This window comes from Polypterus senegalus, chromosome 6 (assembly GCF_016835505.1).
Source record: "Polypterus senegalus isolate Bchr_013 chromosome 6, ASM1683550v1, whole genome shotgun sequence".
Lineage (NCBI taxonomy): Eukaryota > Metazoa > Chordata > Cladistia > Polypteriformes > Polypteridae > Polypterus > Polypterus senegalus.
The window spans coordinates 138,514,728-138,536,746 of record NC_053159.1 but is presented as its reverse complement, the minus strand read 5'-3'; positions in this window follow the sequence as shown (position 1 = coordinate 138,536,746).

The following is a 22,019-nucleotide window of genomic DNA, read 5'->3' as shown; positions in this document are numbered from 1 at the left end:
TGTCTGCTTGTGAAGTCTTACTTGCACTATATGTAGTCTGCAAGCCCTGACCTTCACTAGACCTTCACTATTTCATCTATATGTATTCTTGTATACAACTGACAATAAAGTTTACTTTGTATAGGTTCTCTGTTCCAGCAACTGTGAAATATAATCCCAGTCACTGTTTTGTGTAGTTTACTTGTTTTGTGTGTAGTTTTATTTTCTGACTATTGACTACCAGGTATGTACATGTAAAGTTAAATGGAAATTCCAAACTAACTCCCCATATGAGTGTGTGTGTATGAGTTTGACTTGTTATGCTCAGTGTTACTCAATCAATCAATCAATCAATCAACATTTATTTATATAGCACATATTCATACAAAAAAAATGTAGCTCAAAGTGCTTTACAAAATGAATAGAAAAATAGAAGACAATAAAAAATAAACATAAGTCAACATTAATTAACATAGAATAAGTAAGGTCCGATGGCCAGGGTGGACAGAAAAATAAAAAAACTCCAAAAGCTGGAGAAAAAAAATAAAATCTGTAGGGGTTCCAGACAACGAGACCGCCCAGTCCCCTCTGGGCAAACTACCTAACATAAGTCAAACAGTCCTCTTTGCCCAGAGGGGACTGGGCGGTCTCGTGGTCTGGAACCCCTACAGATTTTATTTTTATTTTTCTATTCATTTTGTAAAGGACTTTGAGCTACATTTTTTGTATGAATATGTGCTATATAAATAAATGTTGATTGATTGTATTTAAGGTTTTCATGAAAGGACCTGATGATGATGGTCACGTAGACTTCTGGCTTTCAGTCCATCAATGTTGGTGCATCATGATGCTTTGAGTAGGTGGAGGTGGCGCAGGCCGCCACCACAAAGAAACCGGAAAAAGAAACAGAAGAGAGAGTTGGGGTCAGTATGGATTTTAGAGCCACTATGAATAGTTATTGTGATGAATTGAACATACAGAGTATCAGGATTAAGTTAAAGTGAAGTTATGAGAAGGCCATGTTAAAGTAATGTGTTTTCAGCAGTTCTTTAAAGTGCTCTACTGTATTAGCCTGGCGAATTCCTATTGGCAGGCTATTACAGATTTTAGGTGCATAACAGCAGAAGGCCGCCTCACCACTTCTTTTAAGTTTAGCTTTTGGAATTCTAAGGAGACACTCATTTGAGGATCTAAGGTTACTATTTGGAATATAAGGTGTCAGACATTCCTATATATAAGATAGGGCGAGATTATTTAAGGCTTTATAAACCATAAGCAGAATTTTAAAGTCAATCCTGAATGACGCAGGCAACCAGTGTAGTGACATCAAAACTGGAGAAATGTGTTCGGATTTTCTTTTCCCAGTTAGGATTCTAGCAGCTGCATTCTGCACTCGTTGCAAGTGATTTATGTCTTTTTTGGGTAATTCTGAGAGGAGTGTGTTACAGTAATCTAGTCTACTGAAAACAAAAGCGTGAATTAATTTCTCAGCATCTTTCAATGATATAAGAGGTCTAAGTTTTGCTATGTTTCTTAAGTGAAAAAATGCTGTCCTAGTGGTCTGATGAATATGCGATTTAAAATTCAGATTACAGTCAACGGTTACCCCTAAATTTTTTACTTCCGTCTTAACTTGTAACCCTCCTTTACTGGGATAGGTTCTGACCCACACAACCCTAAGTTCAATTAAGATGGTTTGTTATATATAAATACTAGGGGGCTCCATCCCCTGCTTGCTTCACTCTAAATACTACGGGGATCCGCCCCCCGCTTGCTTTGCCCTAACCCCCAGGTTTTGTTTACCGGATATACAATTAAAAAAGATTGTTAGTTTCATGGGAATTGTTACATATGCATTATTTTCACTTTTACTTTAAAACGTTTGTAAAAACAATACTTTATTTCCGGCCCCGGGCATGGTTACATCTCTTTTTCACAGGACGTATAATACTGCTTGCATTGTGAAGGGGGGACTGTTGAATGCACGCTAAGGAGATGCCGTCGGATCATCTGCTGTCTTTCTGCTGCTGGCGAGCTGCCTGTTCTGCTTGTTTCGCTGCCCGATCATTTCAAAGCCTGTACAGCAGCTGTCCTTTTGCCACTTCACATCTCTGTCACTCGCGTTGTGAAGGAGGTGGGGCGAGGGTTAGTTTGGCTGAACGCACGCTAAGGAGAAGCATTCTGATCATCGGCAGGCTTTTTGCTGCTGGCGAGCTGCATGCTTTGCTTGTCTCTTGTCATTGCTTTAAGAGCTGGGAGCACATGAAGCGTGTCCATCAACAGCAGTCCAACAACTGCTAGGTTAGATGTCCGTGGACTTGTTTTAAATGATGTCTCACTGCCTTGTCTCGCGTAACGTTGTAAACACAATACTTGTCCTTTATTTCCAGCCTCGGGAGTGGTTAAATCTCTTTCTCAGGAGAGCATAATGCTGCTCGTGTTGTCAAGGAGGGGGTGGCTGAGCGCATAGTAAGGAGGTGCCGTCGCGCTGCTATCAGTTTTCCGTGCTGTACTCCGCCCTCCCTCAATCGGACCTAACAATCACTTAAAACAAAAAAGGCTTCAACCTGGCTGGGATGCTACAATACTTCTGAATTTTACTGCTTTCATATTCTTTACCTTTCTCTGCATGTGCATCGCACCATCGTTTGTTTGAGCCTTTCGAATTCCACTGCTTTCATAATCTCTTATCTACCTTTTTTTCTCTCCAATGCTTTTGGGTCTCTTTTCTCCATGCTGCTCTTTCTTCTTCTTTCTTTGACGTTTTATCTAGAACGCATTGTCCTTATACGCTTTATATGTGCTGAGAGCACAGGATCTGTGTGTGCTACGTGCCTTTACACGACTGAGTGTTATTTGATATTGTTTGCATCTAACGGGTCTTTTAAGTGTCTTCCAAGAACTTCAGAAAAGATCATGTATCGTCACCTTGCTTTTCCTTTCCAGGATTTTTTTTATAATAGAGAGACAGTATTTATTTTATATTAGCATATTACGTCACGTTAAGTTGAGTTGAGTTGAGTTATGTTACGTTACATTGTGGGAGTGCCAGTGGTAAGGGCACAACTAGAAAAAACAAGACTGAGGAATTTCACAAGACATATATCCAAGCATGAAACACAGAGAAGTAGAGTGACACAGACTCTCACACAAGCATTATGGAAAGACAGAGGCTTCCAAAGTGGTGGGTCTTAGAATTGCAACAAGTAGGGTTACAAGTGCAAAAGAAAAGGGTGGTTCTCCAGGATGCAAGTGGTCATGCAATCTATCAGACTCCAATGTGACTGAACATCAACATAGAAAGCTACTTGGGGGAAAGAAGATCACAAGATGCAGCAAAACCTCATGGCTTCTAAGTAGGAGTAAAAGGGTTCATCCTTGTAAAGGCAGGAGCCCAGCTGCCTTCTCAGATACCATGGAGAAGACTTTCTAGCTAGTAGATAAGGGGACAGATACTATGCAACAGATCAGCAGTGCTGCACAAAGAATTGGGCTTCTCGCCACCGCCACATGCTTTCCTGACACATGGCTCCTGCTGAGGACAATATGGCGTTGTGAAAACAGGCTGAGTTGGTGTCAAGCCCAGTATTGCAAGCTGGAGGTTTGGTGTTGACTGCAATAGACACAGAGAAGCATCAGTGAACAAGATATTTGAAATAGACAGTGCTATGGAAATATAGGAGAGTGAAGGTTTACAGTCACAGAAGTCCTGCAGGTTTATTGTTTGTTTATATCTAAAGTGACCCTGACATTAGGAGCAATAGGAATTGTGACCAAGCTTTAGAGAAAATGTAATGTACCTGGGCCATATGGAATTGAATGGATGTTGTAACATTTTATTATTTTTTCATTTTTATTTTGTAGGATAAACTGACTCTACAAATTTTGCTTTACTTTGGAATACATGTCTTTTAACTTAAGGTAACGTGTCAGCATTGCTCATAGGGCCTCTCTTTGGAAAGCAGTTTCTAGATCCCATCTGATAAGACTGATCATTCACAGGCAAATAACCTCGAGAGATATCTCCATGATATACCATTTTAACACTTGGTGACTGGGCAAAGAGCCATAACTCAATAACTTTGGTGGACAAAACCAAAAGGCTGGGCTTAAGTGCACTGTGATGGTTCACATTAGCTCCGTGCTCCCTTGACACTCCAACCCACAACCATCGCTAGCCATGTACCGAGATGAGCCTGGCAAATAAGGACACACATTCAGCAAGCGGTTAGTTCAAAGAATGTCAATCAATCCAAAAACAAAGTGCAAGCATAAATTCAGTCTTCGGTAAATAATCTAATAAAATCAAAGTGAAAAAGTCCAAATAAATATATCCATAAAAAGGTTAAAATCCAAGGGCAAACATATTCTTTTTAAAGCCACGAGCCATTTCGCTGCTTTCTAAAATCCAGTGTTTCCCAGGCTTACCCTCTTTGGATTCTGCAGCATGAGGAGACATTAACCAGTGGACACAGACAACCCTTTGATCCCGTTCTTTTCCATTTTGCCAGTCCGTCAGCATGTACAGGGCACCGCATCAACCTGCACTCCCTCTGCCATTCCCTATCCTTGCAGGGGACTCCTTCTGGAGTAGTTGGTCACTCCTGCTCCCAGGCTATTCAGAAGCAGCATCCCTCAGCCCCATCAAGCATCAGCCACAAGCTTCTTCTCTGGGGTTCACTTTCCTTCTGTTTGCTTCCCCTCTGTGCCACACCAGCTCTATTCCATTCCTGCCCTTCATTGTTTCTCTCCATTCTTATTCTGTTTCTTTTCTTTATGTTACCCCCTCTGCCGTACAGGCTCCTTTTTATCCTGCCTGATTGGGCGCAGTAGTGGTGCTTTGCCCACTCTGAGGTGTGAGAGAGGCACTTGACTGATCCGCTCGGATTTGCATGTATATTCATGATCAGCCTTGCACCCCAATCAACCTCAGAGTGAAGCGTGCTCTTGCACAACCACACCCGATCTGAGACTGTACTTCCCGGGACACAATTATTTATTTAAAAACTGCACTGCACCACAAACCTCTCATTACATGCATTCAGACAACCAGTGGCAAAATGTCTACACCTTTCTTTATAACCCTTTTAAAGCACCAGATTTATGCTGTCTATAGGCCCTCCACAATCTCAGCCTAGCTGTCAATTCTTCTTCATAGCAGGACACCTATTGTTTAAGCTGTAGTTTTTTGTTCTTAAGAATAACCTAGTGCTGAACCGTAAGAGTGGAACACCATGTGCAATGGAATTGGACGAGGACGCCAGTAATCCAAATCTTGCTAAAGTAAAGCAAGGTTCACATGCAAGAGAGACTGTAAATAAAGTAATATGTTCATCTTACTGAAGAAGGGAGTCGACTGATCACTGACTGCCAACAGACATAAATTTAATGCCAGCAAACATGGACCACTGATTGTGAGACCTTAGAGAAAATTGCAGTACGTCCCACAACCAAAGAGTGCCACCAAAGTGAAGAGTAGAAGAGTGTCACAATAAAGAAAGAAAAATCATGCCAAACACCCTTCCACAGCCCAGAAGGACTATCGCCTACACCTGGGGTCAACATATTATAAGTACACCAACTTTGATTCCGAGAATTGTGGATTGTAACTTAGTAGTTATAATAATGCTAGCTAATGTATCCTGGTTATTGATACTACTGTATCTGAAAAGTAGTAACCTTTGTGAAGGATGAGCTGCTACATTTCTCTTCCTGAATCTCGTAGGAAAGTTCAGAACAGCATCTTCCAAACACATACTGTGGAGCTGTGTGGAGGGGTAAGCTGTGAACAAACTGACACCAGCACCACAGTACAGATGCTATCAATTTTATAAAGTAGTGTAAAAAATTAGGCAAGACCCCAAAAACAAGGTCTGGGGAATCTGCTAGTGATTCCCATGTAACTGAAGTCAAAATAACATGTTTTTAAATGAATGATGGAGAAAAGATGTTTTCACAGACGAGAGTTTATAAAATGACCGACTCCATGATGGCAAAGGTGGCATTTAAAAAAGCTTCTGATGACCTCACGAGGTGGCACCAGAATTGACCTCACAGATCCTCAACCCTCAGAGTTTCTGGTCTGCAGATGGAAGAGAACAAGATGTGAATAGCTGCAACCGTTCTTGACTCAGAGTGGTATTACTGACAACATCCAAGCCCTTTGAATGCCTCTTAGTCACATATCTGTGACACTAGCTAAGAACCTGTCCATCTAACCATTCAAAGACCAGAATTCTGACTAGAACATTAATTAAAATATGTTTCCAGGATAATTCTTTAAACAAAAATTAAGGAAATAGAATTGGCATGTTGTGTACTTTTTCTATAAGAGAGAAAAGATCCAATCATGCTTGTGCAATTTTTACAGTATGTTCTGTGTTGTTTATTACTGTCCTTTGTCTGTATATATTCATATATATTCATCCTCTGTTATCCTTATGTTATGAGCAAACTGTGTTATCTGTCACCAAACAAAGAAAGTAAAATTTATTTCATGTGGAATGTTGCCAATTTATAAACTTCTTTCAAAAATTGCCCAGATTTCTTGTTCATTGTTATTCCGAATTAGGAAACATATAATTAATTTAGGGGTAGGCAGTATAAAAAGTGTATTAATCACTAATTGTGCACACATGCGCACTGCTTATCTGTCCAAATGGTTGTTAATGCCCTGCTACTCAAATGGATCTGACAGTAGGCATTCACCTGTCCTGAACTGATATAAATACAGGGTCTTTCTCTCTCACTCACTCATGCTTCTGCCAAGTAAACACAGCAAAAGACATCACTGTTTCCTGTCCTCGCTTCCTGTTTGCATTAACTAACCAATCAGGTTGAACTGCACATCACACGGAATGGTAATATTCTGAAGCAGTAGGCTCGCTTTATTAAATGCCGTTCATGTAAAAATTTGAACACAAAAACATTATCTTTGTGACATTTAAGTATCAACATAATTTTTTTTCATTTCCTTCTGCATGCACATACTTGCACATTTCGTACAAGAACATGTTTTAAGTGTAAATGTTTTTAAAAACATGTCTGGATCTACCATTCTGCAACCCTAAGGGCCTGTTTGCAATTGGGCCTTCACATATGCAAGAGAAAACAAATGCCTCAAACCAGGAAATGTCTAAGGTTTTCAGACAGTACAGGCCCTCCCTGAAATCTGCTATACACAAATCACTATTCTCATGATTAAAAATAAAAAAATACTTTAAAAAAAAAAAAGAAAATGAGTCCTTATTGGTTGATACAGGTGGGAAATGATCAGAGCCGGTGCATAATAGGTCACTTTTAATGACACTGACATTTGTTACCATGCTGCGAATAAAATAAAGTCCAACCAAATGGTCATTCATAACAGGAGCCCAGTGATATTGCAAAAATAAAAATAAACGTAAAAAGCGAGAGAAACAAAGAAACCGTTTTCCTGAAAACTATACCTGACATTAAAAAAACAAACATCATGATCTGGTCAAGTCGTAAATACTGCAGTTGACACTAATGAGTGACCTTTCAGGAAGTCAGGAGAGCATAACATTAGCAATAATGTGCAGCCCAATTCTGTTGTGTCTCATAACACTAACATAGATATGAAGAGCAATGGCATAGACAAAGAGGCCACTGCAGGAGGGAAGACCCACCAAATAATGCCAAACCAGGACAAAACATCCCTTTTCTGGTCTTATATTTTGTTTGGCCGCAAAATGCTTAGTTACAATATCATCATTCTGCAGAAAATGGCATGCACCTTTTAAAAATGTAACTGATGTTGGTTAACTGAAAGTTTCCAGCAGATATGATGTTGCACTTATCAATTACTTTGTTACATTCATTGTAATACACTAAAGAACAAAAAACGAAGGTGAGATTGACTTAATCTAAAATTTTGAAATTTTTTTCCTACCTGATTCGTTATTGACATAAGCTCCTAGTTGAAAGTGTTTAACTTACTGGTGCATATTTATTTGCATCGACATGATCACCTTTGCACTGAAATGGAATGATTTTGCTACTTTTAATTCAGTGGGAATTTCTTCCTTGTGCAGTTTAAATACACATCAAAGATTCATATGTGCACTCACTCAGGCTCAGATTCAGTCTTGTATTGGTTATTTCTGCAGATTTAAGGGGGATGACACAGGATCTTCTGAAGGGCTCAGGAAAACTCAATAATCCGATCGCAGAGCAGGATGGGGTGCTGCTGCTAAATGTATTTCTGGTTTAATTCACAACCCATCACTAGGAGATGATATTTGGCTCCACTGCCACCAGGCACAACACATACCACCCCTCTAGGGACCAGATAAATATAAGTGGGGCTCTTAACTATGAAGGTCATCTTTTGACCTACTAATATTAGGAAGATGGTTGTAATGCTATGGCTGATTGGTGCGTGTGAGCGTGTATGCTTCAAATGCTCATATAACATTTTACCAGCAACGACATGGAAATTAAGGCGAAAAAAAAAATCGTGGTTGATCTACTTAAGCTTCCCTCGGTACCTGCTGTGGCAACTACACTATCTGGCAGCATCGAAAACGAAGGTGTTATATCTAAATTATACACACATATACAATAATCAATAAAATTATTTTCATAACTTTGACTTAAGAGAGGTCTAATTCAACTCAAAATAATCTGTCACTCACATTTCCACCAGCTCTGATAAGTCCAAATATACCTGGGTCAAGACTCTAACTATGAATCCTGCTGGTAGGCACTTGCCTTACTGGGTCACATATATAGAAATATCCCACACATTTATTGGAAAAAAACATTATGTGTCGGGCAGTTTTACATTCACAATAATCTCTGTTAAACAGAACTATTCAGAGTAACGCCCTTTGGGACATTACTGTCAAGGGACCATCTATAGTAGTATCTTACACACATTGTTAGCACATTTCCTAACATGCAATTCTAACCCATCTACTATCACACAGTGGAAAAGCAATGTTCAGTTTTACTTTAAATAGAAAAGTCAAATTCATTTTACAAGATAATATCTAAAATATCTTTAGGATATAGCAGGCATGTATCATAGTGGAGCTGGGGAGAGCCTTTGCAGTCAGAAATGTGATTAATCAGTAGAAACAGAGGAGGTTCTCCTTTTCCTCAACAGGCTAAGGCAGCTGTACTCTGCACTATGAATCCAGAGGGCCATGTTCATGTCCATCAGCCCTAGTGAGAACCTACAAATAAGAAGGTGGCCACCCAAATAAACATCTGACAGTTTTGGGCTCATCCAGGATTCTCTCAGGAAGGGAAAACCAAGGCTGAAATGGAGAGATCCTGCAGTGAAATGAAGTTGCCCTTCCACTGAGAAACTCATTTGGTTACTATTGAGAGGGGAGTTCTCCTTTAGCTCAGCTAGATTAGATGGTTGAACTGTCCACTATAAATTCAGCAGCCTGAGTTTATATACAACATCTCCAAGACTGACCAAGATTATTTGGAGGTGTCTCCAGGATTCATTCAGGCCATGAAATATGAGGGTAGTCAGTCTGAAATGGAGAGGGACCTCTGAGAAAAGAAGACGCCCTTCCAGTCAAAGCCTCAGTTGATGACTAGGTGTGTGTGTGTTATGGATGAGCTCTACTTTAGCTCAGCTGGCTAAAATGACTATAATCTGCATTCTGAGTCCAGTAGCCAGCCACTCCGAGTGAGAACATGCAACCAAGAGAGCTTCTCCTTGAGTGAATGCCTCACTGGTGATTTTAGTTCAACGCTGGATTAAGACCCCCACTGACTCATAGGTCCTTAAAAAGAAAACTGATCATACTTTTAACAATGCAGCGCATGCACATTGGGTTTTTCAATCTAGCGCGGCATTTTTCACTCATTATTTCACATGAAAAGCAAGTTGAACCACCACTAACATTCAGGATGCATCAGTATCTTCAGACTAAGCCTTCTGACGTCTTTGTTCTGTAGATGAGCTGGTGAGGGAATGTTGTAATTGATTTGGACAACATGGAGCATTACATGTCTGACAGTTAATTAAAAAACAAAAAAAATAAAATAAAATAATGGACATTGGCACACGTCGAATGATCTGTTTAATGTACAAGGTCAGTGCTGTTGTACTGTGGTTTTTTACCTGTCACCTGAAATCCCACCAAGCAATCCGCTGTATTAAAGTAATTTCTTTTAGCTTAGAAAGCTAAGCCAGCTGCATTAACCTGTTGTCCTTCTCTCAGAACAGGTATTTCCTTTTTGAATGTCAGCCCGAACAAAAAAAACATTTATCACAATTAATGAACGATGCCACAAAATAAACAGCCTGGCAACAGCACACCAAACACCCTACCAGACGCAATTTACTGCATTCTATTATAAGGCTAGGGGATTAGTGGTAGTCTTCCAATTTAATTACACAAAAAGGAGAAGAAAATGCTTGAGGCAGTCATTACTGGATGCTTTTGGCCTTATTTCCTTCAAGTTTTGAAATGTGAATGTCAAGCTGTGAGTCCAGTCTCCTTCATGACTAGAATAAATTAGTTTTACAGACTACAAATGTAATTTTTTCCTCTAAAAATCCACTTACAGTTTCCTCTGTTGTGTATCACCTCGAAGAGAATCAGTCACAATATTGTGACCCCAGTGATGCATAAGCTCAGAGAACTTTAGCTTGGCTGCTTTCTTCTGTATATCATTTACTACCCCCAAGCCCCCGACAATCTGTGCTAAAACCAGCACTATGATTTATAGAAGGACTAATAGCAGCCAGTATTGCTTTCAGATTATTACAAATACGCAACAGAAAAGGTCTCTTCACATTTATCAATGTCTCAAGTGTGTGATGAGACCAGAGATCAGGCCAGTAACACATTTTAATACTCACAAGGTCTGTGCAGAAGATATTGCTAAATAATTTAAAAGGCAAGTGACATTTATATGCAGTTTGGTAAGGCACACCTGCTGCTCCTGCTGTTCCTCAAGTTGGTGCTAGCAATAAGAAGATCAAAGGCAAAAAAATTCAATCTGAGCAGCAGCATTCAAGACATAGAATGTGTTTAAATACTTGGGCTTCAAAAGCCTAACACTGCAGGTTTGCCACTTCAGCTTTGTAGAAACGAACCCAAAAGAACCCCAGGCTTGTACCAGTTGTGCATTCTTTTTTCCAAGCATTTCTTATTGCAATTAAAAAATAATTTTTAGATATTCACTGATCACTAAAACAAATAACCTGTAAGACTTCAGGTAGGGTAATCTCTCTTGGTATTGGTCCTTTTTTGTTTTTTTGAGGTTTTTTTTTTATGGAATGCTTTAAATTGTTTTCTACGGAAGCTGAGAGAGGACGTGCAATATCGTTATTCTTTTAAATTGTCTCTTTGAGATAACAGACTAATTTTATCGAGATCTCGAGAAAACGAACTTTGGAATAATTTTATCACGATCTTGAGAAAACAAAGCTTAACCTTTGCTCCTGGCTTCAGGCTCGCTTAAATTGTGACGCTTATATAGCTGAAGCCTTGCTAATCGTCTTCTTAAATGACGGACACTAAAGTTATTATTTTCTAAACTAAGGGATAAACATTATTCAGCCTGCGTCAGCCCTTGATTGAACAAAAATGTGATGCACTGATCAATACAGTTCTGCTCTTCTGCCATTTCAAACAGGACGTGGCTTCAATGGGCTAAACATTAAACGATACAATTATTTCATAATTTCAAGAAAACAAGATCTTTTGTTTTATCAAGATCTCGATAAAATTATTCAGAGAACTTTGTTTTCTCGAGATCTCAGTAAAATTAGTCCGCTATCTCGTGGCAACAATTTAATAAAATAACGATATTGCACTTCCTCTCTCGGCTTCTGTATTTTTCAAAACATACCCCACTAAAATTCTTGGAGCTATAGCCTTGGAAATTATTAGAAAATTAAGCCAAGATGTAGGGTATTAAATTTCAAGCATTCATAGAAAGACACTTCAAAACTGAACACTTTTCATTTATGAAACGTCACATTTTATTTTTCCATATCCTCACCACACTTTAAGCCAAAATATATTGTTTTACTACTAGAGACATCCCAGAGTCCTCAAAAGACTCCAATGAGATCAAATATGAGAGTTTATAAAACAAATAATAAACATGACAGGTGTAAATACTGTTATGAACTTGAGAGTTCTTAAGCATAAACTCTAATAATTACTCAAAAATGGCCACTACTGCAGTCAACCCCATCGAATGGAGGGAGGCAGCCCCTTTTATAATCATCCGGATGTGCCCCAGATGCCACCCGATAATCTTCCGCTGGCACTCCCCAGTGTGGCGGAAGTACCGGCTGTGCACCCGGAAGCACGCCGGGTGTCCCTGGTCGATTTCTCCCCAGCACTTCCAGGTGTGGTTGAAGTGCTGAGGACCAGGGCTCTCCAGGCATTGGGGCACCCCCTGGGGGTGACCACAGGCCCCTATAGGGTTGAGCTTCGAATCTCAGTTCCTGTGGTCCCCAAGCCCCTAGTCATGAAAAACAAACCCCATCAGTGTAGTCAGTGCAATAGTAAAGACCAATGTTATTTTCCCTTTTTTTGCAGTTGCCTCTCTGTTTCTTTTTTCTTGGTAGTAAAAACATCTGAAACCCAACAATATTATACACAAACACCATGCAATTTTAGAAAATATTCCTATTACTTTCTGTTACAGTTTGCTATAGACTGGCTGTGAAAGACTCAACTTGCTAATCTTCATGAAATAGATTAGGACTCTGTTACGTCTAGAGTGGTCTGGTATGGGGAATCTTTAGAAGTTTTTCTATGGGCTTAAAAGTAATAAATGTTCTCTTTTTACTATGAACCACCTACCTGTATTGTGTAGGCTTGTGTTCTGTTTGGTGAAACATTATGAACATTTTTTTTATTATAAATAACATTATGTCCTCCAGTCAAACTTCCTTTTATATTTCTGGTTAATATAGTTGTTTTTAACTGACTCTATCATTTTGTTCTGTTTTACCAAATGCAAAGATTCTTCTAGATTTTTTTTTAATAAAGTGGTTTAAATGTTTTCTTTAGATAATTAAATGCCAGTACAAGAAAGCAAAGGTCAAGGAGGTGCACTGTCAATCATGACTATTTATTCACCCAACAAGTTTAAATATTGTGAATACAAGAAAGCAAATGAATAACAATTAATCTATCAAGACATTACATACACATTTTATCCCAGCCTGAGGCCTCTTTGTGTTCACACACTCCCCAGGATTTCATTTTTCCCACATCCAGCAGGTTGGGCTAATTGGTAAGTTTAAGCTGAACAGTTGTAAGGGGGCCCTGTGATGGACTGAGTTCATTCCTACCTTGCACCAAGTATAAGGGAGGATGCTGCTCTTTTATGTTGATATACTTTGAACATCGTGTATTGTTACATAAATACAGTATATGGAGTATTTCTTTTCACTCTACTTTAATCATAAAAAGCTCCCTTTCTTCAGAACTGCATACCTGAATATGTGGTTCCAAAAAAACAAATGAATATGAATATACTGTATATTGACAGGAAGACTAGTGGCTGGCAGTTTGTTAACAGTGGCAAGGGCCAAGGTAATACGGGGAGGTAGACAGTCAGTGGTACAAGATGCAGAAAGAGATTTGCCCTGCAAGAAACCAGAAATGACTCTTTTAGGATACTACAAGGAAACGGTTTCATTTTGTGTTTTCTATTTATTCCAAGCCATCTGTCCTAATTATTGTCAACTATTGCTCTTAGGCCCTGCAGTAATTAGAACTACTGTGACCTGAGAGGTCTACTTAAAATTTTTACTTAACATTCTACCTGTTAAACAGTGTGTACATCAAACTGTCATGTACAGTATGTGCCACCAAATCCTAATCCCCAGTAAGGTGGATGAAGCAGACAAGAGTTAAATTAGAATGACTCAAAATTAATTGCCAAACTTTTTCAAAGAAGGCAATGGACTTGTAATGCTAAATATTTATTTGCAGATGTGTGTGGTTTTTGAAACAGAACAAATACAATAACATTAAGCAACTGTCGCAAAAATAACATCCTACAGAATACTTCAACAGGTCTTCCTCTTCTTCTTCTTTTGGCTGCTCCCGTTAGGGGTTGCCACAGCAGATCATCTTTTTCCATATCTTCCTATCCTCTGCATCTTGCTCTGTCACCCCCATCACCTGCATGTCCTCTCTCACCACATCCATAAACCTTCTCCTAGGACTTCCTCTTTTCCTGTTCCCTGGCAGCTCTATCCTTACCAAACTAACGAAATCTCACCTCTCTGACTATGTCTCCCAACTGCCCAACATAAGCTGACCCTCTAAATGTACTCATTTCTAATCCTATCCATCCTCGTCACACCCAGTGCAAATCTTAGCATCTTTAACTCTGACACCTCCAGCTTTGTCTCCTGCTTTCTGGTCAGTGCCACCATCTCAAACCCATATAACAAAGCTGGTCTCACTACCGTCCTGTAGACCTTCTCTTTCATTTTTACTGATACCTGTCTGTCACAAATTACTCCTGACACTCTTCTCCACCCATTCCACCCTGCCTGTAATCTCTTTTTCACCTCTCTTCTACAATCCCCATCACTCTGTACTGTTGATCCCAAGTTTTTAAATTCATCCACCTTCATCAACTGTACTCTTTGCACCCTCACTATTCCACTGACCTCCCTCTCATTTACACACATGTATTTTGTGTTATTCCTACTGATCTTTATTCCTCTCCTCTCTAGAGGATATCTCCACCTCTCCAGGGTCTCCGCAACTTGCTCCCTACTGTTGCTACAGATCGCAACAACAACAACAACACTTATTTATATAGCACATTTTCATACAAAAAATGTAGCTCAAAGTGCTTTACATAATGAAGAATATAAAAATAAAAGACACAGTAAGAAAAATAAAATAAGTCAAAATTAATTAACATAGAATAAGAGTAAGGTCCGATGGCCAGGGAGGACAGAAAAATCAAAAAAATTCCAGACGGCTGGAGAAAAAAATAATATCTGCAGGGATTCCAGACCATGAGACCGCCCAGTATGAGTAACCCCACCTCATCCGGAAATACCGCTATAAAGGAAGCACCGGCAAAGAGAAAGATGGCTTCTGCTGGGAAACCGGAACGAGCCGCACGCCAGAGTCCGTGACTTTTAAAAGGACTGGTTGTTGTGAAAGAAATCCCTGTACGGGACGGCACTGAAACGCTATTTTCGTTACTTTTCTTTATTTTGTCTGTTCGTCTCATGACGATTAAACAGGACGACCCGGTAGGTGTCCCAACATTCCGACTGTTTCCAGTCTGTCCTTCCACCGCCTGACCACACACAGTTTACGGAGAATGGAGATCACAAAGTTTATGATACAACACACTTCAATGGGAGCCAATACTGAACAACAAGAAATTAATATCAAAACCTCCATCAAAATAATCTTAAGTTTTTCTGGTTTCATGATCCACATGTTACCTACAGTATTTAGATGTTCACAATGTTCAAAATGCATGCATTTGTTGGTAAAATATTAAATACCATGGAACCTTGGATTGCAAGCATAATTCATTCCCGGAAACGTGCTTGTAATCCAAAGCCCTTGAATATCAAAGCGAATTTCCCCATAAGAAATAATGGAAACTCAAATGATTAATTCCACAACCCAAAACTATTCATATAAAAATGATTAATACAAAACAAAGTAGAAACACATAAAACAAATTAACCTGTACTTTACCTTTGAAAAGAATCATGGCTGGTGTGAGGGGGACGAGAGAGGAGAGGAGGAGGAAGGTTATTGTGTATAATGACTTTCACTCTAACTAACGGACTCCCTGCTGTCTGTTGGCTCACTGGAATCTTCCTCTTTTTTTGTGACTTTAACAGTGAACCTCTCTAATGACAGTTGCTTTTGCCTGAAGAGTCACTACACTTGGACACCAAATAAAAAAAATGCTTTACACACTGTAAGGTTTCTAAACTCTTCGGATTCCACCCAACGGGATGACACAGTGGGAGAGTGTCTCAAAGCAACCGCAGGCTCTCAGCACTGTAGCAGTTCACCGTAAAAGCGAATCCGAAAAGATCGCGGAGCAACAGAATCAACTCCGGCTGTTACAGACTGAAATCAAATGTATGTTTTTATTCTAAAATAGTAAAAATAAGAGCAGTTCACTTCTCAAAACAGAGTCATGCGGGATCGAACTCATGACCTTTTGATTCCTAGTCAGGAGTTGATACTGTTGCTCCACAGAGGCAGTTGTAGTAAATGTGTGTCAATGTCGCATGCTAATGTGGCTTTTTTTTTCTGCAGTTAGATTTTTGAATAGAAGCGCACTTGTTCTGTTATATTTGTACTTTTTGTGAAAGTGTTTATTTGATATTTGGATTTCTGGCTTCACACATTATACACTTCATGTCTACATTTTGTCAATTATTACTAAAACATGAAAAACGTTTCTGTTTTAACAATGTATTTACATGGATCGTTGGAGACACGGAACACACATGAAATGCATGTGTTCCAAATAACGATCTAGTATTTCTAAAAGGTGTCACTTTGCTTGACTTCTCACTCTATACAACTCCAAGCAACTGACACGCAGGTAAGCAGACTTGAGCTGAGAAAACTGTGCGTCGGTGCAGGATGTGATAGCAGGCTGCTTGCTGTTTATCCACATTTACAGGACAAAGGATGCTGATGGAGATGTGAGAAGTGTTTTAAGGTGGGACAGATCTATGAGTTTTTTTGTAAGCTCTGGTAATTCTAGTGTTAAAGAAGAAAAGAATTAGTTCAGAGGACTGAATCCTTAAAAACAGGGCTGTTAAAGAAAAGGTTAATTATCAGTGAAAACTGGTCACTGATTAGGAAAAGGGTGAGAATGAAAACCTGCAGCCAACTGCGGCTCACCAGGCCCAGAGTTCGACACCCCTGCCTTAAATGAAAGTCTGCAATGTGCACTTTAATCACGTTTGAATTGTTTGATTTGTAACTTTAAACTATGGAGCAGAGGGAAAAATAAAATCAAGGAAAGGTGTGTCTTTGTCCCAAACATTATGGAGGGCACTGTATGTACCAATGTTAATGAATGGAAAAGAACCACAAAGCCTATTCAAAGACATTCATTTATGCCCATCAATTGTGTATCCAGCCCTAATACTCTGCCATTTCTTTTTCATGTTCCTCTGTGACGGTTTGCCTTTAGTCTTCACTCTTATCTCTTCCTTACAGACATTGAGGTTCTCGGCCATGCCTTAACCCCCTCCTCCTCCCCGCACATCTGGTATGGACGTTCTGCTTAACTTTCCTGCTCTTCACTCCTTTACAGGACTCCTGTCACAATCATTTATCACCCTTCCCTATACTACAGTGACTTCCTCAAGACCCTTAAAGCAGAACCCCCACTCTGTTTGTTCATTCAACTTGCAAACTCAAAACCTGTTCAGGTTTTAGTGGTGCTGCAAATACAAAGGTTTCCGTAATAAACAAGTAGCATCAACACCTGACTAAATAAGGATAAGCTAACGGAGTTGACCATTACGACACCATTAGGAAGGAATGGCTGCTGAAAATGAGGCTTTGTAGCCATATGTGAATAATAAATAAAAAAACAACTGTCTTTCCAGACAGTAAAAGCCATTATACACACTAGTAATGTCATGGCTGTATTTTTAAATCAGTCTAATGCTTTCTTGACAAAAAAGGCATCAATTTCTATTAAAAAACATGAAAGTTTCTGGATGGGTGAAGACTTTTAACTGGTAGTGCATTTTTAAGTAGACAAAAGTACTTTAACTTAGCTTTATAGTACTAGGGTGTTGTACTGTGAATATAAAAACAAAGACAACAAGAACCGCATCCCCCTCGTTGTCACCTACAACCCACATCTTGAAGCACTTCGAAAAATTATGAAAGAACTTCAGCCTAGGGGTGTGCGATATTGGAAAAAAAAAATCTCTATATTTTCTGGGACTTTGAAGATAACGATAATTCCAAGATAATGTATTATTTGAAATTATATTGAATTATATGTTTGTCATCTATAGCTTTACTTATCAGGTCTTTTTGTATTTTTAAACGTCATAATAAATAAGATCAATTTAACCTAAACTGCATTTTATAGATGAACCCCAAACTACTCACCAATCACAATATGAAGCCTTTGCCCAACACAAGGTAGCCTCTTCCAGTTATTAATCCGCAGTGCACTGACAACGTTAGCCAATGTCATCAGCCTTACTCTTACTACATCTGCTGTTGTTGCCCAGCTGTCTGGTAACTCTTCACTGCCACCCAGTGCCTGTCTCACTTTCTGCTTAAACTCAACCTTGCAGTGTTCCTTTTTCAACTTCCACCATTTGATCCTTGGCTCTACCCTCACTCTCCTCCTCTTCTTGATTTCCAACATCATCCTACAGACCACCACCCTAAGCTGCTTAACAACACTTTCCCCTGCCATCTCCTTGCAGTCTTTAATCTCCTTCAGATTGACTCTTCTGCATAGGATGTAATCCACCTGTGTGCATCTTCCTCCACTGTTGTATGTCACCCTATGTTCCTCCCTCTTCTTAAAATACGTATTCACCACCGCCATGTACATCCTTTTGGCAAAATTCACTATCATCTGACCTTCTTCATTCCTCTCATTGACACCATACCTGCACATCACCTCCTCGTCTCCTCTGTTCCCTTCACCAACATGTCCATTGAAATCCTCTCCAATCACCACTTTCTGTCCCTTGGGCACACTGTTCATCACTTCATCCAACTCACTCCAAAAATCTTCATTCTCATTCATCGCACACCCAACTTGCAGGGCATATACACTAACAACATTCATCATCACACCCTCAATTTCTTGATTCATAATAATCACTCTGTCTGACACTCTTTTCACTTCCAAAACACTGTTGACATACTGTTCCTTCACAATAACCCCTATCCCATTTCTCCTCCCAACCACACCATGACAGAATAATTTTAATCCACCTCTGATCCACCTGGCCTTACTACCCATCTATTTAGTCTCTTGCACGCACAATATATCAACCTTCCTTCTCTCCATCATATCTGCTAACTCTCTCCCCTTACCAGACATACTGCCAACGTTCAAAATTCCTACCCTCAGTTTCACTCTCTTTACCTTCCTCCTATCCTTTTGCCTCCAGACACATCTCCCCCCTCTTCTTCTCCTTCTTCAGCCAACAGTAGCCCAATTTCCACCAGCACCCTGTTGGCTAACAGTATTGGTAGTGGTCGTTGCTAACCTCAATCCGGTGTGAAAATTTGTATTGTTGTCCGTATATTGATTTGGCAAAATTTTACACCGGATGCCCTTCCTGACATAACCATCTCCATTCATCCGGGCTTGGGACTGGCACGAAGAAACACACTGGTTTGAGCATCCCCTTTGGCTGGGTTACAGAACACTTCAACAGGTTATACTCAAAAAGGCCACAAGATGGCGGCAGAAATGAACGGAGCGCCATGACATGCCGTTGTGGCGAAGACACTGAAAGGAAGTTAATAAATGTGTTAAAACTGCACAAATATGGACCATGCACAGTCACTACTTAAACTGTTTTCTAGAAGTACTTATATATGAATAAAGAAATGTTTCTTAATGTACTTTACTCAGTTTTAAACACTAAACTGAACACACTTCGACATAAAAGGTTGCCAGAACACGTTAGTAAAACATTGTGAGAACCTTTACCATTACTTACAGAAAAAAAAGTATTATATTTCAAGTGTAACTAACAACAAACCGTGTAACTTACATCAAAATAGATGCACATAAAATTAACAAATAATTGAATAAATGCGACAACATGCCAACTCCAGGAAGTACAGCTTTTCTGCATATCAACCACAAACTAACATGTGCACATGCTAACCTGTATGCATGATGACGCAACAGCCAGCGCACTCAGACTTTTGTACGCTACCCATCATTCACACCTTGCTGTGCCATTAACCAGTGCACGCTGCCGTGTTCATTTTTTGTGCTATTTCTTTATTAAAAAAAAGATTTGCGGTGTTTTAATTCTTTTATTTTGGAATACTTATCATTGTGAATGATAATTTTCCTTTTGAGGACATTATGGGTTTTTCAGCTTTGTAAACACAGACCTAGTAAATACTAATTTGGATGGACGTTTTACAGATGTATTTGTTTTAGCCTTCCATCCATATTGAAAAGGGTACTTTCAACCACCAAAATATATCATTATAAAAATGCTATCCAAAGGGTGTATATCTGAAAACACTGCATCTTGCATAGCAGTAAGAATGGGGAAAACTGACATTTTTGAAATGACATATAATTGTCATGTAATCAGGCACTAACTTCAGTTTACTCTCACAATTTCCATTTTGCTCTCATCTCTACTGTCAGGATTGTCCTTGCTGAGTTCTCTAAATCAACTGAAGGATATTGCGCTTTGACACCTTAAGTATTTTGCAATATTTATTTTATTTTTGACCAGTTTATGTTTTATAAGGTTTTGGCAACCTTATGCTTGTTTGTATCCTTAAAAATCAGTTGTATTTAATCATTGGCCCAGACAAAGAAGTCCAATCAGTTTTTTTGCTTGTTCTTTTAGCATTTTGGTTTACTTTGATTTTGCTTTGTAAATAAGTGGTGTGCTACTCTGATAAACCGTGCATACGCAATAGGGAAGACTTGCACGTTTTTGGTATTTCAGTGTAGATGACAACTTTTTAAAAAACAATGCAGAACTCGGAGTCTAGCCTCTATCCTTTTAGCTTAAGCTTATTTAAGTTTAATATTAAAATATATGTAGCAGAATAATTATCAATACAGTAAGTGATATCAAAAGTCTAAGTTTAATTGTTTATCAGTATAAAGATGTTTCTTATAATAGTGAAAAAATGTTTTAAAACAGTACAATCTATACACCATTCAATCTATACTTCTTTACCTTTCCTATGTACTAAGAAGAATATTTATTTTATGGTATAATAACATATTTTGATTTCATTTTCATTTTCCAATATTGTCTTCTGTATAATTTAAACTGATTACATGCAAATGTCCCATAAGAAATCAAAACTATCACCAGCACGTCACTATCTACCTTGCATTGTTTTTTATTAGTTCTCATATCTGACGTGCTCCTGCACAATTATTTGGCTGGGAGTATTAAATTATCATTCAAGTTCAAAAGTACATCATTAGTATTCTATACCTTTCTTTGTTGCTATGCATGCTTTTGTGATAACTACATTATCTAGTCTACATTATCTAGTCTGTTTTGCAGAATAGTGTAACTATTGGTATAAAAGTATACATATACATATATATATATATATATATATATATATATATATATATATATATATACAGTATATACACTCACCTAAAGGATTATTAGGAACACCTGTTCAATTTCTCATTAATACAATTATCTAATCAACCAATCACATGGCAGTTGCTTCAATGCATTTAGGGTGTGGTCCTGGTCAAGACAATCTCCTGAACTCCAAACTGAATGTCAGAATGGGAAAGAAAGGTGATTTAAGCAATTTTGAGCGTGGCATGGTTGTTGGTGCCAGACGGGCCAGTCTGAGTATTTCACAATCTGCTCAATTACTGGGATATTCACGCACAACCATTTCTAGGGTTTACAAAGAATGGTGTGAAAAGGGAAAAACATCCAGTATGCGGCAGTCCTGTGGGCGAAAATGCCTTGTTGATGCTAGAGGTCAGAGGAGAATGGGCCGACTGATTCAAGCTGATAGAAGAGCAACTTTGACTGAAATAACCACTCGTTACAACCGAGGTATGCAGCAAAGCATTTGTGAAGCCACAACACGCACAACCTTGAGGCGGATGGGCTACAACAGCAGAAGACCCCACCGGGTACCACTCATCTCCACTACAAATAGGAAAAAAGAGGCTACAATTTGCACGAGCTCACCAAATTGGACAGTTGAAGACTGGAAAAATGTTGCCTGGTCTGATGAGTCTCGATTTCTGTTGAGACATTCAAATGGTAGAGTCAGAATTTGGCGTAAACAGAATGAGAACATGGATCCATCATGCCTTGT